At 35.1% G+C, this 26,426-nt stretch overlaps 1 protein-coding gene across 18 annotated transcripts in view; it reads left to right on the top strand.

Moving 5' to 3' along the window:
* The first annotated feature begins 5,187 nt into the window (after positions 1 to 5,187).
* Positions 5,188 to 26,426, top strand: part of mbnl1 (muscleblind-like splicing regulator 1) — a 64,484-nt gene continuing 43,245 nt past the window's right edge. For 12 of the 18 annotated variants that reach the window (XM_051135141.1, XM_051135200.1, XM_051135218.1 and 9 more), the window contains exon 1: positions 9,128 to 9,291. The gene's annotated coding sequence lies outside the window, so the exon portion shown is untranslated. Of the gene's footprint in view, positions 5,360 to 5,479; positions 5,502 to 9,127; positions 9,292 to 13,978; positions 14,003 to 19,177; positions 19,384 to 19,891; positions 20,169 to 26,426 lie in introns of those variants that run through there. The other 6 variants (XM_051135173.1, XM_051135191.1, XM_051135181.1 and 3 more) reach the window with 6 other exon arrangements.

The following is a 26,426-nucleotide window of genomic DNA, read 5'->3' on the forward strand; positions in this document are numbered from 1 at the left end:
TTTTAAATTGTACAATACAACTAAAAAAAAATATTGAACAAGTCAACAAGTCTTTTTTTTTCTCTCTCTCTCTCTTTTAGTCTCTCCATCCTTCCTTCAGCTACTCCCCTCCTTCCTTCAGCGCAATGACTCAGGTCTCTGGAGTTTGTTTTTCCCTTTTCTTCTCCTCCTAACCCTCCCTTTTCTCTCCCTCTCTCTCGTCTTTTAGCGCGTGAATCCTATAAGCAGATAATGACATCCCAATAGAAGGCGTTTGTTGCTCGGTCTGGGCGTGGCCCTCTGCTATTTCAGGCGCTGTCATGTGATTGGCTCAATGAGGGTATAATTATGTCCAGTGCATGAGAGAATTCACTTTCTCCCTCTCGCTCTCTCCCGCTCTTGTTTTTTAGTGGGGTGATGTTGTATCTTGTGGTTGTTAGGTTACAAATGGCAACTGCAAGGATATATAATGAATAATATAATGACCTGTTTGGTTACTTTGATTGAAAAAGGTGATCTGTAGTTCACAACACATGAGTGAAAATCTAAACACGTACAGGCAGGCCGTTTTTTCAGGCTGGGTGACTGTTGTAAGCAAAGCTTGTCTTCTGTAAACACGCAGCATGGCTGTGTGAGTGGAAGTGTTTGGCACTTTTTTGGAAATGGATGGCAGCCTTGTGCCAATAGCATCTGGGGAAAAACAGAAAAGAGGGAAAGATTTGCTTGTATTATATCTATCTATCGTTCTATCTATCTATCGTTCTATCTATCATTCTGTAGTTCTAGCATTCTACTGTTCTATGTCTGTCGTTCTATCTATCGTTCTATGTGTCGTTCTATCGTTCTGTAGTTTTATCATTCTACTGTTCTATCTATCTATCTATCGTTCTGTCCATCTTTCTGTCTGTCTTTCTATCATTCTTTCTATCATTCTATTGTTTTTTCTGTTATATGATAAATAGCGTTTTACAAATACAAATCTACCCTATAATGATAAAAATCCATGCAGTGATTTTTAATTAATCTGTAAAAATAATATCCCCTTTTTCAAATCGAGCCGTTCTCAGATGCCTGTCGGTGTGCCGTCACAGCGACAGAGGCCGCTCCCACGATAGTTGATTGACATGAGCATCTTACCTCAGATCAGCTGTAACAGTCCGACCTCCATTGTTTCAATGCCGGAGCAGGGATGTAAGTTAGACAAGAATATCATTTGCTCCCGAAATCTGAGCCGCTGAAGATGCGGTGGATTACGTTTGTTTGTGAAAGGAATGCGCCTCCCGACCTACATAAATACGTCTGTGTTCGCTCAAATCATTAGTGATCCAGCTTCACTTACAGCAGAAGTGAGTATAAGGTTTTTTTTATGAATCTTTGCGATCGGCTTTCCTAATAACGTGCTAGTTAGTAAGTTTAGCGCCTAAGCACGGCTAAATGTGGCTAAAGTAAACAGGCTCGTCACTTCACAGAGAGATAAGAGGGGCGGGGCGAGCAGAGCTCATTAGCATTTAAAGCAAGCTCTACCAGAACAGGATGATTTTTGCTGAGCTGATTTTGACAAGGTAAAAAGGGTGTTGTTTTACACAACCATTGAGAATTTTTAACCAAAGTCTATTATAGACTTTTCATTAAGACCCTAAAAAATCATATCAACTTGTGGAAAATGGGCATCTGATGACCGCTTTAAAATGTTATTTCAGTAACTTCCTGTGGGATGTGGCCAATTTGATTTTATCTATCTATCTATCTATCTATCTATCTATCGTTCTGTCGTTTCTATCTATTGTTCTATCATTCTATCGTTCTGTCTTTCTAGCATTCTATTTATTGTTCTATCTATTGTTCTATTTATCGTTCAGTAGTTCTATCATTCTTGTATTCTGTCTGTCTCTCTGTCTGTCTATCTATCGTTTTATCGTTCTATTGTTCTATCTATTGTCTATCTATCCATCAATCCATTTTTATAAAATCTTGTGGTTCAGGGTGGATTAACACTTCATTTCCCAGAATGCCTTACCTGTATTGAAATCTTTTAAAATGTTATTTCAGTAACTTCCTGTGGGATGTGGCCAATTTGATTCAAATTCACACTCAGTTCTTTAATTCTTTTTTGCACAATTCTTAATTTGGCCCACTTTTCTGGATTGCCTGGCTGGTGGGTCAATCAACAATGTATTTTTTTAATGGAATTTTTAAAAAGTGAAAAATCTAAAAATAATTTTTGCATCATAGTTCTGTTGTGAATGCAGGATGATTTTTGTGAATGCATATCGAAGACTGACACAAGAGAAAATGTTGAATAAAGGAATTGTTTTTGTTTTCTCTGTGCACAAAAAGTATTCATGTAACTTCTTAAGATTACAGTTAAACTGATGTCACATGGACCATTTTAACAATGTCCTTACCTTTCTGGGCCTTAAACATGGTAGTTACATTGCTGTCTGTGCAAGGTCAGAAAGCATTTGAATTTCATCAAAAATATCTTAATTTGTTTTCCAAAGATGAACAAAGGTCTTTCGGGTTTGAAGCGACACAAGGATGAATAATTAATGACAGAATTTTCATTTTTGGGTGAACTACCCATTTAAAAGTGAATTTAAGGTATAGTCTTTGAAGACCCTAAGAAGAACAGAAATGCCAGCATCTGTGAGCATGTCTAGATTGATCCGACCAGTCACAGCAGTCCATCAGTGTATCTATCATTCAGTGTGTCTGCCTTTCGTCTAATTGGCTGAGCCCAAATGACATCACGAGCTGAGAGCATCATGATTTTAAGAATGAGGAGAGCTCGGCATTAACAGACGTGCGCCACATGTGAATGTACCATTCATTAACTTGCTCGGAGTGATCGTCTGGGAGCAAGAGAGCATGAACAATACGATTATGTCAGAAAGAAAAAATGTGTATCCTCAAGACAGCTTAGTCTTGTCTGGTGCCTTCCTCTCGTTTTCTGTCTCACTCAGTTTCTCTCTCCCTCAGAGTCTAATCCTTTTTTCTATTTACACAGGATTAAATTCATAATCAAACGCATCCTAACAGCTGAGATGAGTCAGACAGCCATCTGGAGCTTGGAAGTTTTTGTGTGGTATGGTAATTAAAACATTTCTTGAAACTATTTGGACAGAAACATTCTTTTTTATGCAGTTGTGTTTTATTTATTGCCACTGGTAGGATTTTATGCATTCAGTAATGTTTATCAACATTGTATAGAACATCACAATATGTTGATTAAAGACCTATGGCATTGTTTTATGAAGACAACTTTCATATTGAAATTGGAAGGACATTTGTCATTGAGGAGGTCCTAGAATATAATAAGAGTTCTACAAAATTATTTTAAATATTTTTAAATTACTAAATCATTATTGTAACTATTATATGTGACCCTGGACCACAAAACCAGTCTTAAGTAGCACAGGTGTATTTGTAGCAATAGCCAAAAATGCATTGTATGGGTCAAAATGATCAATTTTTCTTTTATGCCAAAAACCATTATGATATTAAGTAAAGCTTATGTTCCACAAAGATATTTTGTAAATGTCCTACAGTAAATATATCAAAACTTGTATTTCTAAGAACTTAATTTGGACAACTTTAAAGGCGATTTTCTCTGTGTTTAGATTTTTTTGCACCTTCAGATTCCATATTTTCAAATAATTGTATCTCAGCCAAATATTGTCCCATCATAACAACATCATTCCTCAATGGAAAACTTATTTATTAAGCTTTCAGATTATGTATAAATATCAATTTCGAGTTGACCCTTATGACTGGTTTTGTGGTCCAGGGTCACATATATCATAATAATTATATTGTATAATTATGCGTAATCTAGTGCTGATTAATCGCATCAAAATGAAAAGCTTTTGATTACATAATATGTGTTTGTACTGTGTATATTTATGTATAAGTAAATGCACACACATGCATGTATATATTTAAGAAAAACTGTTAATATACTAAATATACTTATGTATAATATGAATTATATGAATATAAATATATATATATATATATATATATATATATATATATATGGAAATATAATGTATATATATATACATATAAATACATATAAATATTTTTAAAATATATACTGTATATGTGTGTATTTATATATACATAATAAATATATAATGTAAATAAATAAATAAATAAACCACACACACACATATTATGCAAGCAAAAACTTTTATTTTGGATGCGATTAATAGTTTGACAGCACTAGTATAATCATTATATCATGATAACATTTTTTACATTTTTATTATATATTTACATTATTATGAAAAAGTAATGAATGTGGATTATATAATACATAAAACATTGTACTTTTTGTTTCATTAAATTAATACAGGAAAATACAGTAGTTTGACTAACTTTTCATTAGTCATTTTCCATCACGCTCACGTTTCTGACTGACTCTGCAGATGTGAGTCAAGTTATAAATCTTTATGATTGTTCATACACTTCAATGACTATAATTTTCTTTGCGTATAGGTGCCTATTTTGGCGTTGCTGTAGAAAGTAATCATTTCTGGTTCAGACATGAATGCTTCATAGAAGAATCTCTGAGTTGTCATTTTGTAATTATAATAATTCCAAATGTATTATAATGTCACAGACAACTTTGATTTGCTACCTACTATCGCTATGCTTGAAACCTAGCGGGGAACTAAGTATGCAAATATGTCAAATTTCTCAGTCAAGAGAGCATTTTTACTGTCTATACTGTCATTTTTGTTCAATTTAGGGCATGCTTGCTTGTGTATTTTGCCAACTTGTACTAGTACAGCACACATCCACGACCTCAAAACTCACAGACATGGACTAAATGGACCATAAAACTCCAATTATGAAGTCATCTGGTCTTTAACTGCATTTTAATTGCATTTGAGTGATGACTAACCGACATGAGGACAAGAAAATGGCCTTGTTACTTGATAGTCGCCGCTCTAGGTATCATCAGCGAGACGTCAATAACTGCTGATGTGTCTGCTTTGAATCGTAATGCTTCTGTTCGTGCAGTTCGCTGGGGTATGGATGAAATAATAAGAGGTGCATTATGCAGTTTCCTCATGTTGTCTCAGATCAAGACCCTCATTGGCTGATCAGCATCTGCTGACCTCACATTCACATTAGATGATTTGTACAGTATGTTCTTACCCTGCGTTTTCTTTCCCTCTTTCACTGTCTGGCTTGTCTGCTCTCCTCTATCTCTCCTCTCTCCATCAGCTGAGGCAGAGCGGAGCAGGAATGCACCAGCTGTGAGCCGTACTGCAGTGCCAGGGGACTGTAAATAGGGACGGACTGAATGTGCTTCCTGTCGGCAGACAGCAGAGAGGACATACGGGACTGGATCTGAGCGACTCAGAGTCAGGTAGGACCGCAGACTGTCTGTGTGCCATTACTCAGAGGGCTAGACGGGGACTTCCTGTCCACCGGTGACTTGGGAATGCTGTTGGAATGGGTATTTTGCAAGCTAAGGATGTTTGCCGTCCTGATATTCAGCGACGTGCCAGGTTAGAAATGAGCTGGGAAAGGTTTGAAATGAGGCATTGTATGTTGCGCACGCTTTCTTTCTCTACGTGGTTCGTTTCTTCGAGCGGCCTCGTTTTTCATTCCTCTTTCTCTGCATCACTCTGAAGGTTTCTTCGGTTCAGTTATGGTTGGCTGTGTGGTGTGTTTTTGATGGGAAGTTATTGGTGTGTTGGTTCCAGTTACCATCCATCTGTTTCAGCAGCAGATGAATGGTTCTTTAGAAAACCACAGATTGCTTCTCTTTGGAAGTTCATTGGAATCTTTGGAACATAAAAAGTTATTCTAGTATGTAACAAGAATTTACAAAAATCCTCCTATCGGACGATAGGTGGAGGTTTTTCATTGGAACTTCATTTCATTGGATTTTCTTGGATTTTTGTTCAAACTTAAGTACGTTTTTCTGTGGCACAATGACAATCTTTTAAAAGGGTTCTCCTTCAATATGATTGGAGCTTAAAGGTTCTTGTATGACATCATAAGGACATAAGCTCAGCATGAAATTCAAGTACACCCTGCTTAATTTATTAAAAGGTAATTTAAAGGGATAGTTCACCCAAAAATTACAATTCTTTCATCATTTACTCAATCTCATGCCGCTTGTTCTTTCTTTTATGCACAGGATACAACTGAAGATATTGTGACGAATGTCTCAGTGTTTTGTTCATACAATGAAAGTAAACAGAGCCCAAAGTTGTTTGGACTACTTTTTTTTTTAAATATCTATGTGTTTTGCAGAAGAAAGAACATCATACAGGTTTGTAATGACATGAGGGTGAGTAAATGATGACAGATTTTTCATTGCTGGGTGATATTTTCAGTGCATTAGTAATACATTTATAATGCATTTATTATATACTAAGTATAGTTCAAGTCTATTAACACTATAACAATACTGACATATTGCTTGAAAAATTTTAATTAATCTTTATTTGGAGTACTACTTGTGCACAATGCTCATTTCTTAATATTAAGCCTACACTGTAAAAAAGAAAAAATAATTTGTTGAGTCAGCTTAAAATAATTTGTTACCCTGCTGCCTCAAAATTTTAAGTTCAGTCAACTAAAATAAGTTTATTCAACCTGAAATGTTAAGTTGTACTAAGTAATAGCTTAGATATTTGTGTTTGCTAAACTTAACAGATGGGTAAGTAACCCAGCTGCCTTAAAATTTTAAATTGATTCAACTCAAAGATCTAAGTTGTCACTTAGTATACTTTAACATTTCAAGTTGCATAAACTTTTTTTGAGTTGACTGAATTTAACTTTTTAAGGCAGCCAGGTTACAAATTATTTTAAGTTAACTCAACAAATTGTTTTTTACAGGGTGAGGATTGTTTGATCTTTAAATAATGTCGATCTTTAAACGCAAAATATTGCGTTGTGTACCTACAGTATACTTGCAGTAGTTCCACATTAGCACAATCAAATATACTTAAGTATATCATTAGTTGGGCTTCAGCACTGCTTTAACACAAGTGCATTAAATGCGTTAAAATCAGTTGTTCTAGTAGAAAAATAGAATTTCATGGTATTTTTGTTAAGTACATAATATGTAAATGTATTTGTAGTATAGCATGAAATAAATGTATCTGAAGTGCATTTTAGCATATTTATTTGTCACTAGGGATAGTTCACCAAAAAATGAAAATTCTCTAATTAATCACGTGCCATCATGTCAATCCAAACTCTGACCTTCGTTTGTCTTCGGAACACAAATTAAAATATTTTTGATGAAATCTGAGAGCTTTCTGACCGCAATAGACAGCAATGCAACTACCACGCTCAAGGCCCAGAAAGTTAGTTGGGACATCGTTAAAATAGTTGACATCAGTGGTTCAACCGTAACGTTATAAAGCTACGAGAATACTTTTTGTGCACAAAGAAAACAAAAATAACAACTAAGCAAAGAGAAATTGTGGAATAAAGTCATTGTTTTTGTTTTCTTTGCACTCAAAAAGTATTCTCATAGTTTCATAACATTGCGTTTGAACCACTGATGTCACATGGACTATTATTTTAGTACTATTTGTGTACTATTGTGGTTTTTATTAGTATTTTAAATGTTTTTATAGTTTTATTTTTTATTTTAATTTGTTTTTTTATTTTGTTTTCCCTCATTAAGATTTGTTCTGTTTTTAAGAAAATCTCCAAACGGTTTTAATTTATTTTGAAGTTAGTAATTTTAGTACTTTAACTTAAATTTATTTAAGTTTTTACAGCATTTAAAATTTTAGTTTTTTTTTTTTTTTTTTTTTTGGTAAGTTTTTAATCTAATATTTGTATTTTATATTATTTAAATTTAGCCAAATATTTTTACTTTCAATAAAAAACAACAAAACTGCACTGAAGTAATAAAGTTCACGACAATAGCAGAAAACGATTGATTTCCATTGCTATTAATGGAATACCATGTTCCAGGTTACTTCCCAAAGGAAAGAAGTGAAGTAGCTCGCATAATCAGCAAACTGGCATTCACATCTGGCTCCATTTTGACGAGATACACCCCCTTTTGGTGATCAAATCAATTTTATGTGTTTACAATCCTGCCGTACAATTTATGTTTCTCATTAAATGTTCTTTTTCACTCTATGTCAGACAATGGAAGAAAAATAGGTTGGAAATACTATTTCATGTTGACCCAAAAAGTTTTTTTTGTCACTGTAAGAACTCAAAACGAATCTCCAATGGTATTTGACCAGCATTATTTGTACAAATATACTAGCCTTAAATCTGTTTCTCTCTCTCATTAGTGTAAGTAACACCCGAGAAGGTTGCATTAGTGAGACGTGTGAGTGTTTTTGTACCAGGTGAGTGAGTTTAGAAGAGGAACTCTACCATCGACTTAGTCATGTGGAACGTCTGAGATAACACACCTGGCATGAGTGAACTACAGACCTCAAGTAACCTCTCAAACACACACGCACGCACACACACACACACACACAGTGCATGCATGCACACTAATTCACATGCAAACACAAGTACATGCTCTCACACAATCATTTTTTGAACAAAAGATGTTTGTTACAGTAGGTTTAAAATAAAAAATATATATAAATGCAATGTTTTAACATTATTTTTGTGCATAAACCACTTGGTTTAAAACTTTTTAAGTGTGACTCACACACTAAAAACTTTTTTTTAAGCATGACTCACATGTTAAAATAGTTTTCGGGGCTTCTGTATAAAGCAGTTGCAACCCTCTTCCTGTGCAAGACATTGCACTGTGTTATCTTTAGCTGTGTATGAAAGTTGTTTCCTCTTTTTGAAGCCTTGACTTTTAGGGCAAGTTTATTAGTGTGAGATTCTAAACAGGATTATCGCAGTGTTGTTTCTACGTTCAGTGTTGTTTCTACGTTCATTTGGGAACGTGTTTACGCGTATGGCAAACTTGTCAGCGTCTCTGAGGAGGGCAGTGGTGTTTTCTGGGGGAAAATGACACAGCTCTCTCTGCGGCTGGTACACCCAGATGCAAATAAGATAAAAGCAGGTTTCCATGGCGATAGAGAGAATGATCGCTGAACACACACTCGCAGTTGCTTTAGTCTGCACTTTATCATGTGATCGCACATTGAAATCGTAAACACGCGCACACGCTTAAACATCTTAATGCAGTGTTTTGCATGCATGCTTGGTCGTGCACTGTGACACACCGGGGCATACGTTTGTATTTGGCCCAGAATGCATTGCGGTGAGCCACATTGGCTGGTGACCCATGTGTGAGTTCCTGTCTCACTCTCAGTGGAGATACAGCTCTCGCACTACAAGCGGGTAAGAACCAAACCAACGCAAACAGCCTCAAATATACACATTTACTCTATATATTCGGTTTACATCTATTGCAAAATCCAAAATTATTTAAGATATATATATGTATGTATGTATGTATGTATGTGTATTGTATATTGCTTTAAAAAAACCTAACAGTTACACTCTTTGTGGATTTTTGACATTTTGACGTTTTTTTTTAATTGCGATGTTAATGGGTGATTTATACATGTTGCTTTAGCAATTTTTTAAATATGTTTTCAGTATGTGCATACTGTACATTGTAAAATAATCTTTTTAAATTAGTTTAAAAAAAGCGGTACTTTGTTTGCAAGATCTTGATCTTAAAATAAATTAGGTCACTTTATATTTTGCAGTTTATTACCATTAAAATATTTTAGTAAATATTATACTTTTAGTAATTATATTACAATATATTGAAGTTATTAATATGTTTAAATATATTAGTATAATATATTAGTATTTTTCACCATATATGGTAACTTATTATACACATATTTGCATTGTTTTCTCTTAAAATGATTAACATTTTTGCAGTGTGTATTCTAACACGCTTGACCGCTTCCTCTTGTGTCTCTTTGTCTCATGAACGTTCAAGTTCTGGTATGCAAACCGCTTACATAGCCTTTTAAGTATGTATCGTTATGTAAATTTCCATTTGATGAAGTTGTTAGACTTTGCTGAAGAGTCATAATAGTTACCGATCGATCGCTCGCTCTCTCTTCTCTGATGTTCCCCCGCAACTTATTTGATTATATTCAAAGTCGGTTTGAAGAATCAGTGATGTAAATCTTCTGCCAGACGCCATTTGCTGTGTAAAACACACCGGCGACTTTGCTTCTGAATGTATGAGAGGCTCAAAGGACGGTTTGTTATGATTATATTAAACTGTTTCTTTTCTTTAGGACACTCTTGGGAGGTGTTAATGTAAGGTGTGACGTGAGATTATGCTTTTTGTTTTATTGCAATACATCTGTAGCCGGTGATAATATTTGGCGGGAGGAGATGAACAGCCGTTCTGTTTAGCCATTGAGAGCTATTGTCATTTTTTCCTGCTTCTCTCCAAGCAAACTGAAATGCTTCTTGCCCAACACGCTTTGGGTCAAACAGTGTCAGGCTTTGTTAGGTTTTGTAAGACCTTGTTCCAAAAAGAGGACGTTTGCAAACTGAGAACTTCTCACTCGCTGTTACTCATAAACTTCCTGTTTTCTCGCTGTTTGAACTGTTTGAGCAAGTGAAACTAGTTTCCTAATTTAGCAACCGAGTTTTCTGAGTGGGTAAAGAGGCTCTGGACTAGAATTTAACATCAAATATTAGTTGTAGCACTGCATAAGTTTAAAGAATGACATATTTGATTCTTTAATTTTTGGTAATTAATGAAGGTATAACATTATACATATACATACACACACACACACACACACACACACACACACACACGCCTTTTTACACACAAATAAAATGTTATGTTTTCATTCCATTACAATATTCTTTCTATTCATTTTTTAACTATTATAAATAGTCTGAAGACTTTTTAGAGTAATTACAGAGGCTAACTTTTAATGTAAAAAAAATGTATGTATGTATGTATGTATGTATATACATATAATTGCGATTAATTGCATCCAATTTAAGAAAAAAATATATCACATATATTTCCTAAAATTGGATGCAATTAATCGTGATTAATCGGTTTGACACACATATTATGTTCCAAAAATTATTTTGGATGTGATTAATCACGATTTATCGATTTCACCGCATATATAGTGCAGTCAAGTCGATTAATTGTGATTAATTGCATCCAATTTAAGAAATGTATATTCGTGATTAATCGATTTGGCACATATATTATGTATTATGTTTATTTTGGATGCCATTAATCGATTTGACAGCATATATAGTGCGGTCAAATTGATTAATTGTGATTAATTGCATCCAATTTAATAAATAATATATATATATATATATATATAGTGATTCATCGATTTTACACATTTATTATGTAGAAAAAAAAAAATTATTTTGGATGCCATTTATCGATTTGACAGCATATATAGTGCAGTCAAATCGAATAATTGTGATTAACTGCATCCAATTTAATAAATAAAATATATATATATATATATATTCGTGATTAATCGATTTTACACATATATTTTGTAGAAAAAAAAACATTATTTTGGATGCGATTAATCACGATTAATTGATTCGACAGCATATATCGTGCTGTCAAATCAATTAATTGCGATTAATTGCATCCAATTTAAGAAATATGTATATTACGTACATTTCTTTAATTGGATGGAATTAATCATGATTAATCGATTAACTTTAATGTGTTTTATATATGGCTGTCAAATCGATTAATCATGATCAGTTGCATCCGATTTAAGAAATATATGTAATATATATATATATATATATATATATATATATTTATTTCTATATAATCTAAATCATTTATTGATACACAAACTTTTATTTTGGATGCAATTAATCACGATTCATCTTTTTGACAGCTAGATAGATAAATAGATATTCATAAATATATGTATATGTATTTACAGCAACTACAACAATTTAGTCACTAAAAGAACTAATACTTATTGTTATTATGATTTTAATATTTGAATTTTTTTAGTGGATGTATTTGGTGATGGTTGAATTGTGGAAATTAGACTAGTTAATTTCAGTTTTATCAAAATGATGTTTTTTTAATGTGTTGAAATATAATGGATAAGACAGCACTCTAAGAAAATCTTTACTTTTATTATGTTTTTGCTACACAATTGGCTTTTGGAGAAGATACCTTCTGTTACTTCTCTGAAAGAGATCGATTCGCTAGTTGATGAAGACATAGCTAATGTGTAAATATGGTTTTCCCAGAATGTTTCTGTAAATCAAAAAGCCATTAAAAAGGATCAGTGTTGTTAACTATGAGCAGAAGGCCTCCAGAGATCAGTAAACCTGGAGAACACTGAGTTTCGCTGTCCTTGCATTTCAGTGTGCTACAGCTTTAGATTATTTTGAGCTAAATAATGAATCGACGCCACAAAGACTAAAGAGCAGCTTAGAAATCCTTTAATAGTGTTTGCAAACCGATTATTGTATCATCAAAGGTAATTCTGCTAGAAAAGTGGTTGTAGCATTGTGATGTAGGGCAGCGCTTTAGTTTGGGTGCTGTAGTAACTCAAGGCCTGAATGCCTTCGATAAATCAGTAAAGTAGGCCAGCACAATGCTGCTTTTATCAAGGGCATTTGAAACATCGCCGGTGACTTTCAGCAATGCAGCTAGATGCCGATGCCCAGCGTCGAAACCTTGAGTCACGTTAACGTTATTCAGACGGCTGCTGATGTCTGTACGCGTCATCCGAGCAAAATGTGCTGAGAGAGACGGCGTAATATTCCGAAAAGCAGGGATTTTACTGAATTATTTAATAGATCATTTAGCTTCGAGTAGCTCTGCTCAGATAATGTAATAAAATATACAAGACGTGAGGGACCGTGCAAGAGAAACGGGTGTGGTTTGCAGGGTTTAAATGAGGTTATTCGACAGCGAGATGAGCTGTAGAGGCGAGAGGTGTCCAGACTTACTGAGTAACGAGAATATTCTCTAACCCAGCAAGAGTTCACATCCACCAGCCAGCACAATTTACAGCATCCTGACACATACCAGTGCTGAGACGAGAGAAAGAGAGAGAGACTGAGGTTTTTTGTTCACCGAAAATTTCTGCCTCGTTCAGTGTGTGTATCTGTACCTTTGCCTGCATGGATTCCGGAGCTCGAATAAGAGCTAAACGAAGGCATCATGCAGTCATCTTTGATAAAGATGGTGCTGACAGCTGTCTTTGTCACCTCATGGTTTTTATTTCCTGTTCAGGAGCGAACTTCCTGTCTGCGCTCCATGTTCAGGTGTGACTTTCATATTTTGCATGATTCAAAATGGCCCCGTGTTCACGCAAGCCGCATGAGTAACTGTGATCTCCAAATGGGTTTTAACGACAGCAGGGACTTTTTCTCCAAACCGCCACACCTAATGTGGTGGGGTGAGCAAAGCCAAACTTAGTGCCTCGACTTATGTTAAATAAATATAGGTCAATCTGTTTGGAAATCATACCCTGTTGATACAATTAAAGAACTAATTACTAGATTTCCCAAAGTTTGCCATTCTGTAAGTAGATAATTATTAGAGTTTCAAAGTTTTATTTAAGGCACTTAAAGGGATAGTTCACACAAAAATGAAAATTCTGTCATTAATTACTCACACTGATGTCTTTCCAAACCCGTAAGACTTTAGTTCATCTTCCAAACACAAATTAAGATATTTTTTTTATAAAATCAGAGGGCTTTCTGACCCTGCATAGACAGCAACGCAACTACCGTGTTCAAGGCCCAGAAAGGTAGTAAAGACATCCTTAAACGAAGGTCTTACAGGTTTGGAAGGACATGAAGGTGAGTACTTAATGTGAGAATTTTCATTTTTGGGTGAAATGTTCCTTTAAAATAGTTAGAACTGTAATTTATGGTTTTGTTTTTGTTTTTGTCTGTAAAAGAAGTATTTTTTTCAAGGTCTTGTCACCAAAAACCCAACATGACTGTCTAAAATATCCAGATCCTAACTTCGGATTGACGTTCTTAATTTGGAGACAGGATCCTGAAATTTTTGGACAAGCAGAAGTTCTGTTTACAAGTGAGTCTGTGCAACTTGCTATTTTTATCAGTATTCATAGAGATTATTTGTGAAGCTTTTGTTTGAAGACATTTTTTCCACATTGTAGTATGATTTATTGCACCTCCATTAATTTACGGCATGTAAAAACAAAATAAACTCTGGTCACTTTTGCTTATACACTACCATTAGAAAAAAAGATGAATAAAGTGTGCAAGCGTGCATTAAATTGATCAAAAGCGACAGTAAAAACTTTTTTAATGTTACAAAAGGTTTCTATTTCAATTTAATGCTGTTCTTTTGAACTTTCTGTTCATCCACAAATCCTTAAAATGTAAAAGCACAAGTCCTAAAAAAATGTAAAAGCACAACTGCCCAATCACAAAAATATTAGCAGCAGAAATGTGACCCTGGACCACAAAACCAGTCTTAAGTAGCACGGGTATATTTGTAGCAATAGCCAAAAATGCATGGTGTGGGTCAAAATCATTGATTTTTCTTTTATGCCGATAAATCATTAGGATGTTAAGTAAAGATCATGTCCCATGAAGATATTTTGTAAATTTCCAACCGTAAATATATCAAAACTTAATTTTGTATAGCAATATGCATTGCTAAGAACTTAATTTGGACAACTTTATATGTGATATTCTTCAGATTCCAGATATTAAAATACTTGTATCTCAACCAAATATCGTCCTGTCCTAACAAACTTATTTATTCAGCTTTCAGATGATGTATAAATCTTAATTTTAAAAAATCTGACCCTTATGACTGGATTTGTGGTCCAGGGTCACAAATGTTAATAATAATAACGGTTTCTTAAGCAGAAAATCATATTAGAATGATTTCTGAAGGATCGTGTGACGCTGAAGACTGGAGTAAGGATGCTGAAAATTCAGCTTTGCATCAGAGAAATAAATTTTATAATATTAAAATAGAAAAGAGTCTTTTTAAAGTGTAATAATATTTAACAATATTACTGGGTTTACTGGGTTTTTAATCAAATAAATTCAGCTCTGGTGAGCATAAGAAACTTTTTTTCAAAAAATTAAACTTTGAATGTTGGTCAGACAGTCTCTTCCTGTCTAAAGTTGGTCATTGAGGACCAGACTTTATGTTGTTAGTAAAACATTTGCCTAGGTAAGGCTTTACACCAGCATACCTCTCTTTCTGTAAACTATATACTGGCGGGCCCAATGACTTACTGTGTAAACAGCCACACCCAATCACTTTCACTCCTTTCTTTGCAACTTGTTCACTCAGACATGTACAAGCTATAAATGGTGAAGCTTAAAAAAAAAAACTGTGAGAGATGATATGAGGGTTTGAGAAGGAGAGAGAGAGAGGCACCTCGGTGTGGTTGTAGCCAGAAAAGTCGGTCTGAATGTGTGTGTTTGACGATCATGTGCGCGTCTAGATATCTGTTTGGTGAGTCAGCGTGTTTGGCACAGAGAGGTCAAGAAAACGCAAGAAACAGTTCTGATGTCATGAAGCCAGACCAACATAAATCAAGTCACCCCAGTCAGCTTGTGCTTTAGCTCTCTTCTTTATTAATTATAATGCATTGGTAGCATACATACACAGTCCACACAAACATAGAGTCCACATAAATGTGTGTGTTGGTTCACATCAGTGCTGGGGAAGGTACTTCGAAGCTGTTGAAACTGCCAAACTACAAGCTAATTATTATATATAGTATATATAGTATATACAGGTGGATGCTGCACACTGGTGGTGGACGAGGAGATCCCCCTTCACAATGTAAAGTGCTTGGAGTCCTTAGAAAAAGCAGATAAGTGCTATATAAATGTAATGAATTATTATATAGTAGTCAGGCTAACTTAATGATAATGCAACTTAATTAGAATACAACAAACACAACTGAAAAACCTAGAAAATAAATATTTTTGCTTCAAAAAAGAACATTCAGAGGTTAAAATTAATCGGTGTATTATTTACTTAGTCACTGAATCATTATTTACATGAATCACTATGAACAGACTTCTTGTCTGAAATGAATCAGACTTCCCAGCTTCACAACATTCAGTGCTAGACTGTTTTGAAATCGGGTGAACAAGGTTATGTTGCTGAAAAAATAAAATGCTTTAACATTCAGCTAGTTTTAGCTAGTTTTGTCCAAACACTGGTGCTCACACATAAACAGTCGTTTAGAGAGATGTACATATAAAATGATAGGGATGCAAAACTTGTGTTTGGCCATTTTAGAAGTCTGCTAACAGGTTTCCATTTATCATTACAGCTAGAGAGCAAGCGAGAGTCGTTTCAGTGGAAAGTATGACCGTCTTCTCTTCTCGTGTGCCTATTTCTGCCACTTTCGTCACTTTTAATACCAGAACAAGCTTTTAAAAGTATGAGGACACGAAAGTATGAGCGGAAAGGAAAAAGACAGGAAATATTGGATAAGACATATTTTCCTTCATGTGTAATATCTGAATAAATCGGTCAGTTGAAGGTAATGGGGAAAGAGGCGGTCATAGTGAAATGAGAAATGAGTGTGTTTGTGTGTGTGGTTGTTAATATAAACCAGAGTTGGACTGTAGCCTTGGTTTTGGTGTCAGCTGCATAAATTATCATATATTTATCACTGATGCCGGCCAAGGAGTACCTGAACAGCTAACCGTTTTGATATCGGCCTACTGTTGTTCACATGAATGTTTTAAATTAAAAGGAAACTAGTGCACTAGTGTGTATGACTAAAATTGCATTTATTAGGTGCTTAAATGGCCACATGAACCACCCTGATGTCTAGACATGGGGAAATCAACTTTACAATTGTACTTTAACAAGAATTCATTGTATAATGTCAAAACCCTAGTGAAAAATAAATCTACTAAAATGTATTTAAAATACATTTATACTTCAAGTATACTACAAATACATTGACATAATATGTACTTAATAAAAATACCCTGCAATTGTACATTTATTATACTAAACTGGTATATTTAAAGTGCTAAATTGGAACAACTAATTTTGTATTTAATGAACTTTAATTGTGTGGAAGTCTGACTAAAGATATACTTAAGTACATTTGATTGTGCTAAAGTGGAACTACTACAAGTATACTTTAGGCACACTTTAAATATTCAGCATTTAAAGACACAATCCTCGTCAACAGTGACATTAAAACACATTTTAGGCTTAATATTAAGATGTGCATTGTGCACAAATAGTACACCAAATAAAGTTTAATTAAATTTTTGTATGAAGCGATATGTCAGTATATATGTTAATAGATTTTAACTATACTTAGTATGAAATAAATGCATTTTAAATCTATTGATTTTTTATTAGGACAGTTATTTCCACTTATATTCAGTAAGGTTGTTTTTATTATGTACCCATTAGATACAAATGTGACAGAATCCACATTTACAGTGTAGGATCCGAATCTAAATGTAACTCAAATTTCTAAAATGGAATTAAAACTAGTGCACTAGTTCTTATGGATATAGTTAGTATATTCTGTTTTAGTTACTCAAATCATCAATTTCTTTTGGAGGGAAGTCATTTTTGATTTACATATTTAGATTTTTTTTTGCATTTTACTTGATACATTTTTGCATTATAATGAATTTCTGTTTGTCTCCAATTATTTAAAGTTGTAAAAGTTTTTTTTGCCACACCAGTATATCAACTATTACAGATAAAATATTATAAATTTTTTCCAGATAAATTGACCCTTTAAATTACATGCATGCATTTTGGCAGAAATGCATTTAAAAGTAAAACAAGTTGTGGTTGGTCATTCTAAATGTTAATTTGATGATCTCTTCCTTTTTAAATGAATGGTTCTTAGCCAGAAATAAAGCTAAAATTAAATGTAAATTGTAAACAAAATATTATAAAAACATGGGAAGAAAAATTAAAATGCATTGTATAGTATTGGCAACTAAGTACTAAAATGACTAAAATACTAAACTAAAAACTACATAAAAATAAATTAAATACAAATATAAATAAATACTAAAAATGACCAAAGCACATAAAATTACTAAAACTTAAATTAAAAACAAAATTAAAATGAATACTAAAAAAGCTAAAACAAAAGTTATTTCAAAATATTAGTAGTAATAGTATATAAATAATACTAAAATAACACTGGTTTGTAGCTCTTTTTAGCGGTTGTCTTCCATGCACGTGCTGTTGACATTTTTAGGGCCTCAAGCTATGAACCTAAAACAGCCCATCAATACGACAGCACTTTTGACCACACAAACTTGAGCTTTTCACACTTCCCTGAACTGGCCGCGTAAGTGAATCTCAAAACAATTCTCACGAAAGCAAAATTCCTTGTGTTGAAGGCCGTGTGAACAGCGGCAGAGTTATGATTTCCCCTTTTTCAATCGACTTTTGCAGAAAAAGCTCTAAACTTTTATTATTATGTTATTATGATTATTCCATCCTGAGTTGTGTGTCATTTTTCCAGCGGCCGGATAGAGTCATAACCGCAGTCTTTGCTGGGTGAGGCTCAAGTATGCAAATAATGCAATGAAGCATTTTTTACTGAAGATAACGAATTGATGTCCCAGTTTCAATGCTTTGTGGTCCTGCAGGAAAGCATTGTGTAGTTTAAAGGAATGGGACTCGGGACTAAATTCCTGGCCATGTGGGAGTTTGTTAGTATTAACATCGGTGAGATAAATTAACACAACCCGGTTCTCCTGAGTGTCGTTTAATGGTGTAAATGTATCACACTTTCAAAGCGGATTATTGGGAAAAAGGCTTCATTTGAAGCAACCGCAAAGATATATTTCTCTCCCGAAATGGCCGTAACTCAGATAGTGATGATTCAGAGTCAATTTAAGAGCAAATCCTGCCTTTCCCAGCAGCAGATAATGTTGCCGCACAATGCACCAGGTGTACAGCTGTGTGTGTGTGTGCGCGTGTCCCACTGCAGTCTGGTGCCGAACGCAGACAGACTCCTGGGAAAGCACGATGTAATCTGACAAGCACACTCGTTTTCTTTTCTTTACCTCCCTTTCCTTCCTTTTGTCCCCTCCCCTTCTCATTTTCTTCTCTCTTCGGTGAGGAACTCACAGAGCAGCGGCAGCAGCAGCAGTGGCGGCACTTCCTGGTTGTGTCGGTGGGCGGTTCCAGCCAGCGTGATTGGCGCTTGAGTTCGCTGCTCTGCGCAGTGCTGCTGTTTCTCGCAGGCTCTCGGCTCTCTCACACACACACACACATACACACAGTGGCGCAACCAGCAGCCACACGCGCAGCCTAAGCGCTCTGTCTCTCTCTATCTGTCTCTCTCTCTTTCTCCTCCTCTCTGAGAATGGTCCACCCGGTGCCTGAGGCTCTGCTGTCGCGGCCTGCCGCCCATGTCTGATCTCTCACACACATACGCGCGCTCAATACTAATCATGATGTGAGAGGTAAGAACTGCTTTTCTGTACTGTCTCACTCTCCTGTCTGTCTGACTGTCTTTTGCCACGGCTTGAAGCATTGCACCACTTTTGCATGCTTAGTGTGTGTGGGATTGGGGGTGTTCAGTGTGTGTGGGCTGTTTTTGACTTTACAGGGTGCCTTTGTGGCGAACTGCAGTTTGTTATGTCTAGGCGATCGCAAACAGCACGGCACGACGGGGAATCTCAGCTGCATTCGAAAAAGTTGCGCGGTTGTGTGCGCGTTTGGCAGGAAACTCCCCCACCCCTGCGTGACCGGCTACTTGTTTAGACAGTGGCAACCGTGCGATTGGTTAACTGTTGAACCTGAGAGCACTTCTCCTTTTTTAAACCCCCCTCTCGGGTCTCACTTCCCTTCTGTTTGTTTTATGCGCGTACCAGCGCGTGCAGGGTTTTTTCTTCTCTTTTTTTCCCCTCTTACGACAGAGCCGCGCTCTCCACTCCCCCTGCATGTAAATTACGTGTGACATGTTTAACTGCTGTTTCCTAATATGGCTCGTGCTAGATTTCAGAGCAGTAGGACCCAGTCAGGCACCCTGGGACTGCACAGGGGCGTGTGTGCGAGAGCGTAACTGTCTGCGAGAGGGAAAAGCGAGGGGAGAGAGATGTTGACGCAGGTTTTCACTTCTGTCTGAGTGCGTCACTCTTCCGTGCAGTCATGTAAGTAAACGCTGAACACGCTCTCACTGCAGAGAGAAACATATGGATTTGAGCTCTCGCAGGTCTGCTCGTCGGCTGCGCTAAAACGGAAACATGTAAGATTGCTTGAGAACAGGTTATGCTGACTTTTAGTGCACTTATGCGGGTTATTGTTTCACCATGCTGCAGACTATTTAGAACGCTGGGAAATCAAAAAGCCAGGAACGAATGTCGATGCTGAGTGCTGATTGGTGGCGTGTGATTAAAGCAATTGTTTCGGATGTTTGAGGATACCATTTTGTTTGTGGGGGGGAGGAAAAATAAACAAATGATCTGTCAGGGTGGTCTGGCGCCAAGTCTTCGGGTTTTGTCGACTGCGTCCTGTAGTTGAGAAAGTGAAAGTGTTGCGAAAATAAGCACATGGAAGCACACCATAATTCGCATCAGATTCTGGTCAAATTTTCCATTAACAATGTAATGTGCATTGTCGTGGATTGTAAAGTTGATGCAGAAAGATTCTTGTAAATTAATTGTTGGTTTAATCCCACATGCTTTCTGTTCAGAATTTCTATTAACAATGTAATGTGGATTGTCGTGCATTGTATATTATATGCAGAAATACCCTTGTAAATTAATTGTTGGTTTAATCCCATATGCTAGCTGTTAAACAGCAGTTGGGATGATAAATGTGTTGCACCTGTGTTAGGTATTGTAATAGCACATCTGTTTGTTCACGCCGTCTCGCATCTTCACGCGAACATGTCTTATCCTCAATTTTTCTTGCTTTTTGTCTAAGTAACATTGTCTTTTTTTCGCAATTTATCCACAAAGGGGTTTTTTTTGCATGCAAATAATGCCTGTAGTCTTTAATGCAACTAATAAAATATGTCTGATGGCGGCCGCGTGTTAGACGTGTCAAGATTTGTTTGCGCACGTAACAGGGCGGCGTCGAAAATAAGTTTTTATTTTGATACATTCCTGATTCTTATCTACCTCTGTTACTGCATTGCTAACAATAATCATGTGATTAGGTAATAAATAGTATGTTGAAAATCATCGACCTTTGACCTTTCCGATTCAAGCTGCTTTGTGGAACGTTTAGAGCCGTGCATGTTTCTGAGTTACTGGGTAGAAGGGCTTTCGCTTGAAGCTTTGTGCTCTGTAACCATGGTGATGATACTATTTTCAACCCTTTCCAACATGGCAATCATCACCTACACACATCTGAGTCAAGCGATGGAAGGCTGTGGTTTAGATAACCATCTCCGCTGCCCGCACACCTTTCTGATCAAGCACTCCACCCAAATTCAGGCCAGTTCCTTCATGCATTAATGCCGGAAAAAGAAAAAAAATGCTGATTTGCATTTGGCTGAACTTGGAGCATTTACAATCAGCATTTTAGAGCGTTCACACGGTGCCTGATTCCAGATCAGATGCATTTTGGTTCTGAGTTGCATAGTAACATCATAAAATCTATTCTGATTGTTTGAAAAGACTTAAAAAGGATAGTTCACCCAACTATGAAAATCTCTTCCTCACGCCGTTCCAAACTTCTACAAGTTTCTTTCTTCTGTTGAGCACAAAATATATTTTGAATAATGTGGGAAACCAAACAGATGACATTAGCCATTGACTTCCATAGTATGGAAAAAAATATGGAAGTCAATGGCTAACTTCAACTACGTGGTTACCCACATTCTTCAGATGTACTTGTAAGGTTGTAGTTATGTGGTTTTGAGGATTTTCTGAAATAAACTGACATATTTGTTCTTGAAAGTATAATGCTTTTATACATCAGCATATTCATCAGTTTTATACATCACATAACCTTCATTTTTGGGTGTCTAAGGTTGGCTTATGCGGTTCTTGGGTTGCTATATGGTTCTTTGATGATTTAAAGAAGTTCTTGATGTTCAGGTCCAAGATCAAGATCCACTGAAGTGCCTTGAAACATGCGGTGTTATTCTATGTGTTGACACAATTTCAACTGAAACAGGAAGACAGGGCGGAGCATGTCGAGCCCCGCCCCCTTTTTAAGATAGCCAATAGCGATTTGTTTACATCACAGCTTGGGCCAGAGCCGTTGATGTAGGTAAAGCTGCATTTGACAGTTACAGTTAGATTCAATGCAAAACAGTCACTAAAGCAAAACAGTGATTATAATGATGCAAAGGATGTGTAGTTTGAAAATTATGTAATTTATGTTGGTGAATGGCACTTTTACTCGTTAGTGCTGTTTGTCTAACCGTTTCTCCTCCTAATTTTATCTGTATCGCTATAATAAAATATAGCAGGTTTGCGTGATGCAACGCGAAACCAGACTTCTTTTTTCCCCAATGGAAAGCATATTTACACTGTCTGAATCGTTCCCTATCCCCTATATAGTGTACTACGTGCCATTCACTGTACAAAAAATACTAACTCTGTGAACAACAGAGCAAAGACGAGGATCTTAAACTAGAATCCAAGCCGATTTCAGTCGAAACTTTAGCATCTATTTATAGTGAAGGGGGCGGGATGCTTCGGATTCTAGAGAGCATTTAATTGGACAGAAGTTTGATGAGAATCTGAAGCGCAGGGTGATGTCATCAAATTGTTGATCCATATTGGCGTAAGTTAGAGAATGTATGTTTTGAATGCTTGTACCTTCTAAATGCGAATTTTGTTATTGTTTTGGAGCATACTAGCTTATACATAACCTTAAGGCTAAAATATTGAAACTAAAAGCCAAAAAACCTCAACTGTGATTTCATGGGGACTTTAAATATCATATATACCAAACTACATAAAGTTCTTTTGGAACTTGTGAAAGTTCTATGACATCATACTGTAAAAATCCTTCTTGGTTAGTATTGCAGTTCCGTATCCTTCTATTTATAAAAGTGTTGGTGGCGCTCATTAACGACACTCTTTTACAGCCTTAAATGGTAGCGACTTCCCATATGCTTAGGATGTAGCTAGTTTGTTTACAGATATGATTTAAAAACACTGCTTTTTAATACTAATACTCTGCATATTTAAAGTGTCACGGCTGTATGCAGGGAGAGTTTGTTTTGTGTTTCCTAGACACAGACTAAACTCAGACTGATTTTAACCTTTCATTATAATTCCTCCATTTAAAACACTGGTCTTTAATATCGCTCGGCTGTCGAATTGCAAACAGAGCCACAGGAAATCAAATGTTCAATCAAGCATTTCTCGCTGACAGGAGTGTATTAGACATCAGTACAGACGTAAATAAAGCCATAAGCCAACGTGCAAAAAGAATAAAGCACTTATTATCTCATTCATGTGAATCATTGAAATAGTTTCCATCTCTGAAAAGGGAACATAACATCCAGCTCTCCTCCCAGTGGCAAAAATGTTTGACTTTTTAATGGGCTTTGATTGGCACACTTCCAGATCATTCTCTCTCTCCCTCGCTGTCGTTCTTATTTTCTCTCCTTGTTTGACCTTGCAGCAACTTCTAAGAATTGTTATTCCATTGCAAAGGATTGTGGGAGATATACGGTGATGACATAACCAAATCATTTAACCAGAAAAAACAGGGACCAAAGAAACAGCATCGTTATGTTCAAGCAAAGACGAGAATCTTTAAACTAGAATCCAAGTCTGAGCATGAATTTCCTTTAATTGTCACGGTGATTATTCCACTTCTCAGTAAACACAGATAACGCAGGCATGAGCCTGTTTAATGCGAGATCAGAATCACGCTGGAAGGCTCACGGATTCACATTATCCAGAGAGATCACTTTCTTTTCATTTCACAAAATCATTTAGCCTGTTTCGAGCATTCAGCGTTCCCGGGATCCAGTTTGCCTCCGCACTAAAAGTCTCATTGGATTAAAATATGTCATTCCATAAACAGGGCTGTGTTTTGTGGACATTTGTAGCACTTTGTGTGTGTGTGTGTGTGTGTGTGTGTGTGTGTGTGTGTTATCCATGATAACCATATTTCTGCTAAAGAACCAAGTTTGTTTGTTTTTAACATTTGTTTATATTGTAAACTATTGAGTTATAATCATATATTTATTTGTAACATTTATTTATTCATTCATAATATATTATAAATAAATGTTTTAAAATAATCAAATAAATAGAATAATAAATATTTATATTTCATTGAATTTATTATTTGATTTACCATGTAAATATTCGTTTTTATTTATTATAAACTATTTAAATTAGAATCAATTATAATTTTATATTTCATTTTATTGTTTGTTTTTATTTATGTATAATATATTAAATATATTTGTGTCTTTTAAAGCTCTTTGTGTGTACATATGTGTTTGTTTTTGTTTTATAGTGTCATTCCCTAATAACCATATTTCTGATGTTTGTTTTTAACATTTATTTGTTTATTTATTGTAAACTATTGAATTATAATCATATATTTAATTGTATTATTTTATTTATTTATAATATATTATAATTAAATACATATTATAAATAACAATAATCAAATAAATAGAATATATATTTATTTCATTTAATTTTCCATGCTTATATTATGTATACATTTATTTGTTTATTATAAACTATATATATTATTACGAATATTAAATATATACTATTTGATTATAATTATAGTTTAGATTTATTATTTGTTTTGATTTATAATATATTAAATGTTACAATATGCAATATAAATAAATCTAAAATTCTGTTTCGTTTGTTTCAATATTTATTTATAATATATTAAATATATTTGTGTCTTTTACAGCTCTTTGTGTGTACATATGTTTATTTTTGTTTTAAATATATATTTGTTTATTTTTGTTGTGTGTACTTCCATGATAACCATATTTCTGCTAAAGAACCAAGTTTATTTGTTTGTTTTAACATGTATTTATTTATTGTAAACAACTGAGTTATAATCATATTTCTTATAAATAAATATGTTTAATATAAATAAATGTTAAATAATGAATAGAAAAATAAATATTTGTATTTCATTGAATTTACCTTGTATATCCTGGTGGTATCATACATGGTATCATGCATTCATTTATTTATTTTTTAAATTATTATAATTATTATGAATAGTTATTATAAACTATTTATTTATATAGATTTTATTTTATTAATGTTTTTTTTATTTATTTATAATACATTAAATATAAAATTATAAAATTGTAATCTATTATATATAAATTAAAATAAAATAAATACAATATTTATAATTCTGTTTAGTTTATTATTTATTTTAACGTATTTATTTGTATTATATGATTATACATTTTATTTGTTTATGCGTTTTTACTAGTAGTAATTACATTTTTTTGTTGTTGTTTTTTCCCGAATATATTTAGTGGTGCTCGCATATTATTGCCCCAGTGTCAGAGTGTTGCTGTGCGGTTGCTGAAGAGTTCAGACTGGTTTTGAGAAGTTTGTTGTGGATTGTTACTAGGGTTATTTGTTCTGGTGGTTTTCTACTGGCCCAAACCAAAAGAGGCCACTCTCAAGTCAGTAATATTCTGGTCTCTAGATATGACTCATTGTGTAATAAACCTCATTCTGTCAAAGTCTTTTCTTTTTTTGGAAGTGGTGGCTAATACCAAGCTAGCATAGTTCTCTTAACAATAACTGGAGTAACTATGTCGTAAAAGTAAAGGTGTTGTTTCTCACTCTCTCTCAGTCTGGTCTGCCGCTCTTAACTGGCATGCGGCCGGGAACATTGCTACATCTCCTCCTACGATTGGCTCACCGCGGGTCTCGCAATACTTTAGAGAAACAGGAAATGACCTCGCCGTTCACTTTCCACCTTCTCAGTCTCTCTTAGCGATACGTCACAGCTCTCTTTGGGTCAGTTTTCCTCAACCTGGACTGAAACTTCAAATTGTGAAGGGCTGCTTTGTGTGTGTTTGTTTGCATAAAACAGAGCCCAGTGTGTGTTTGTGCCAGCGAGGTGTGTGTGAGTCCAGGAATGTGTGTGACGATGTTTTATTTGCTCGGACTGACAGTATTCTGCAGACTTCAGTGCATTTCTGGCATTTTTAGGGGTGTGAAGGATTTATGCAGCTGGTGAGAGTCTAATAGAGAATGAGTGAGAAACAGAGCGAGGGCGATTGACACAGAGAGATAGTGTGATGAAGTGGAGGATGGGCTGCGTTTCAATTCTACCCATGCTGGTCGTCCTAAATAGTATACAAGATTAGTACTATTCCAGTGAATTTTGTGTTTTCTGTATGCAGAATAACTGGATAATCTGCTATATCTGCCAAAATAAGCAGTATAATATGCATTGAATACTGAGTCTCATATTGCAGTGCACCCAAGTTTACATGAAACTGAATCAAAAATGCAAAATGAGTTTATTTCTGAGATGATATCAGACATTCCTAGCTGCAGTAAACAGAGGTCATGTGATA

Source organism: Labeo rohita, chromosome 2 (assembly GCF_022985175.1).
Source record: "Labeo rohita strain BAU-BD-2019 chromosome 2, IGBB_LRoh.1.0, whole genome shotgun sequence".
NCBI lineage: Eukaryota > Metazoa > Chordata > Actinopteri > Cypriniformes > Cyprinidae > Labeo > Labeo rohita.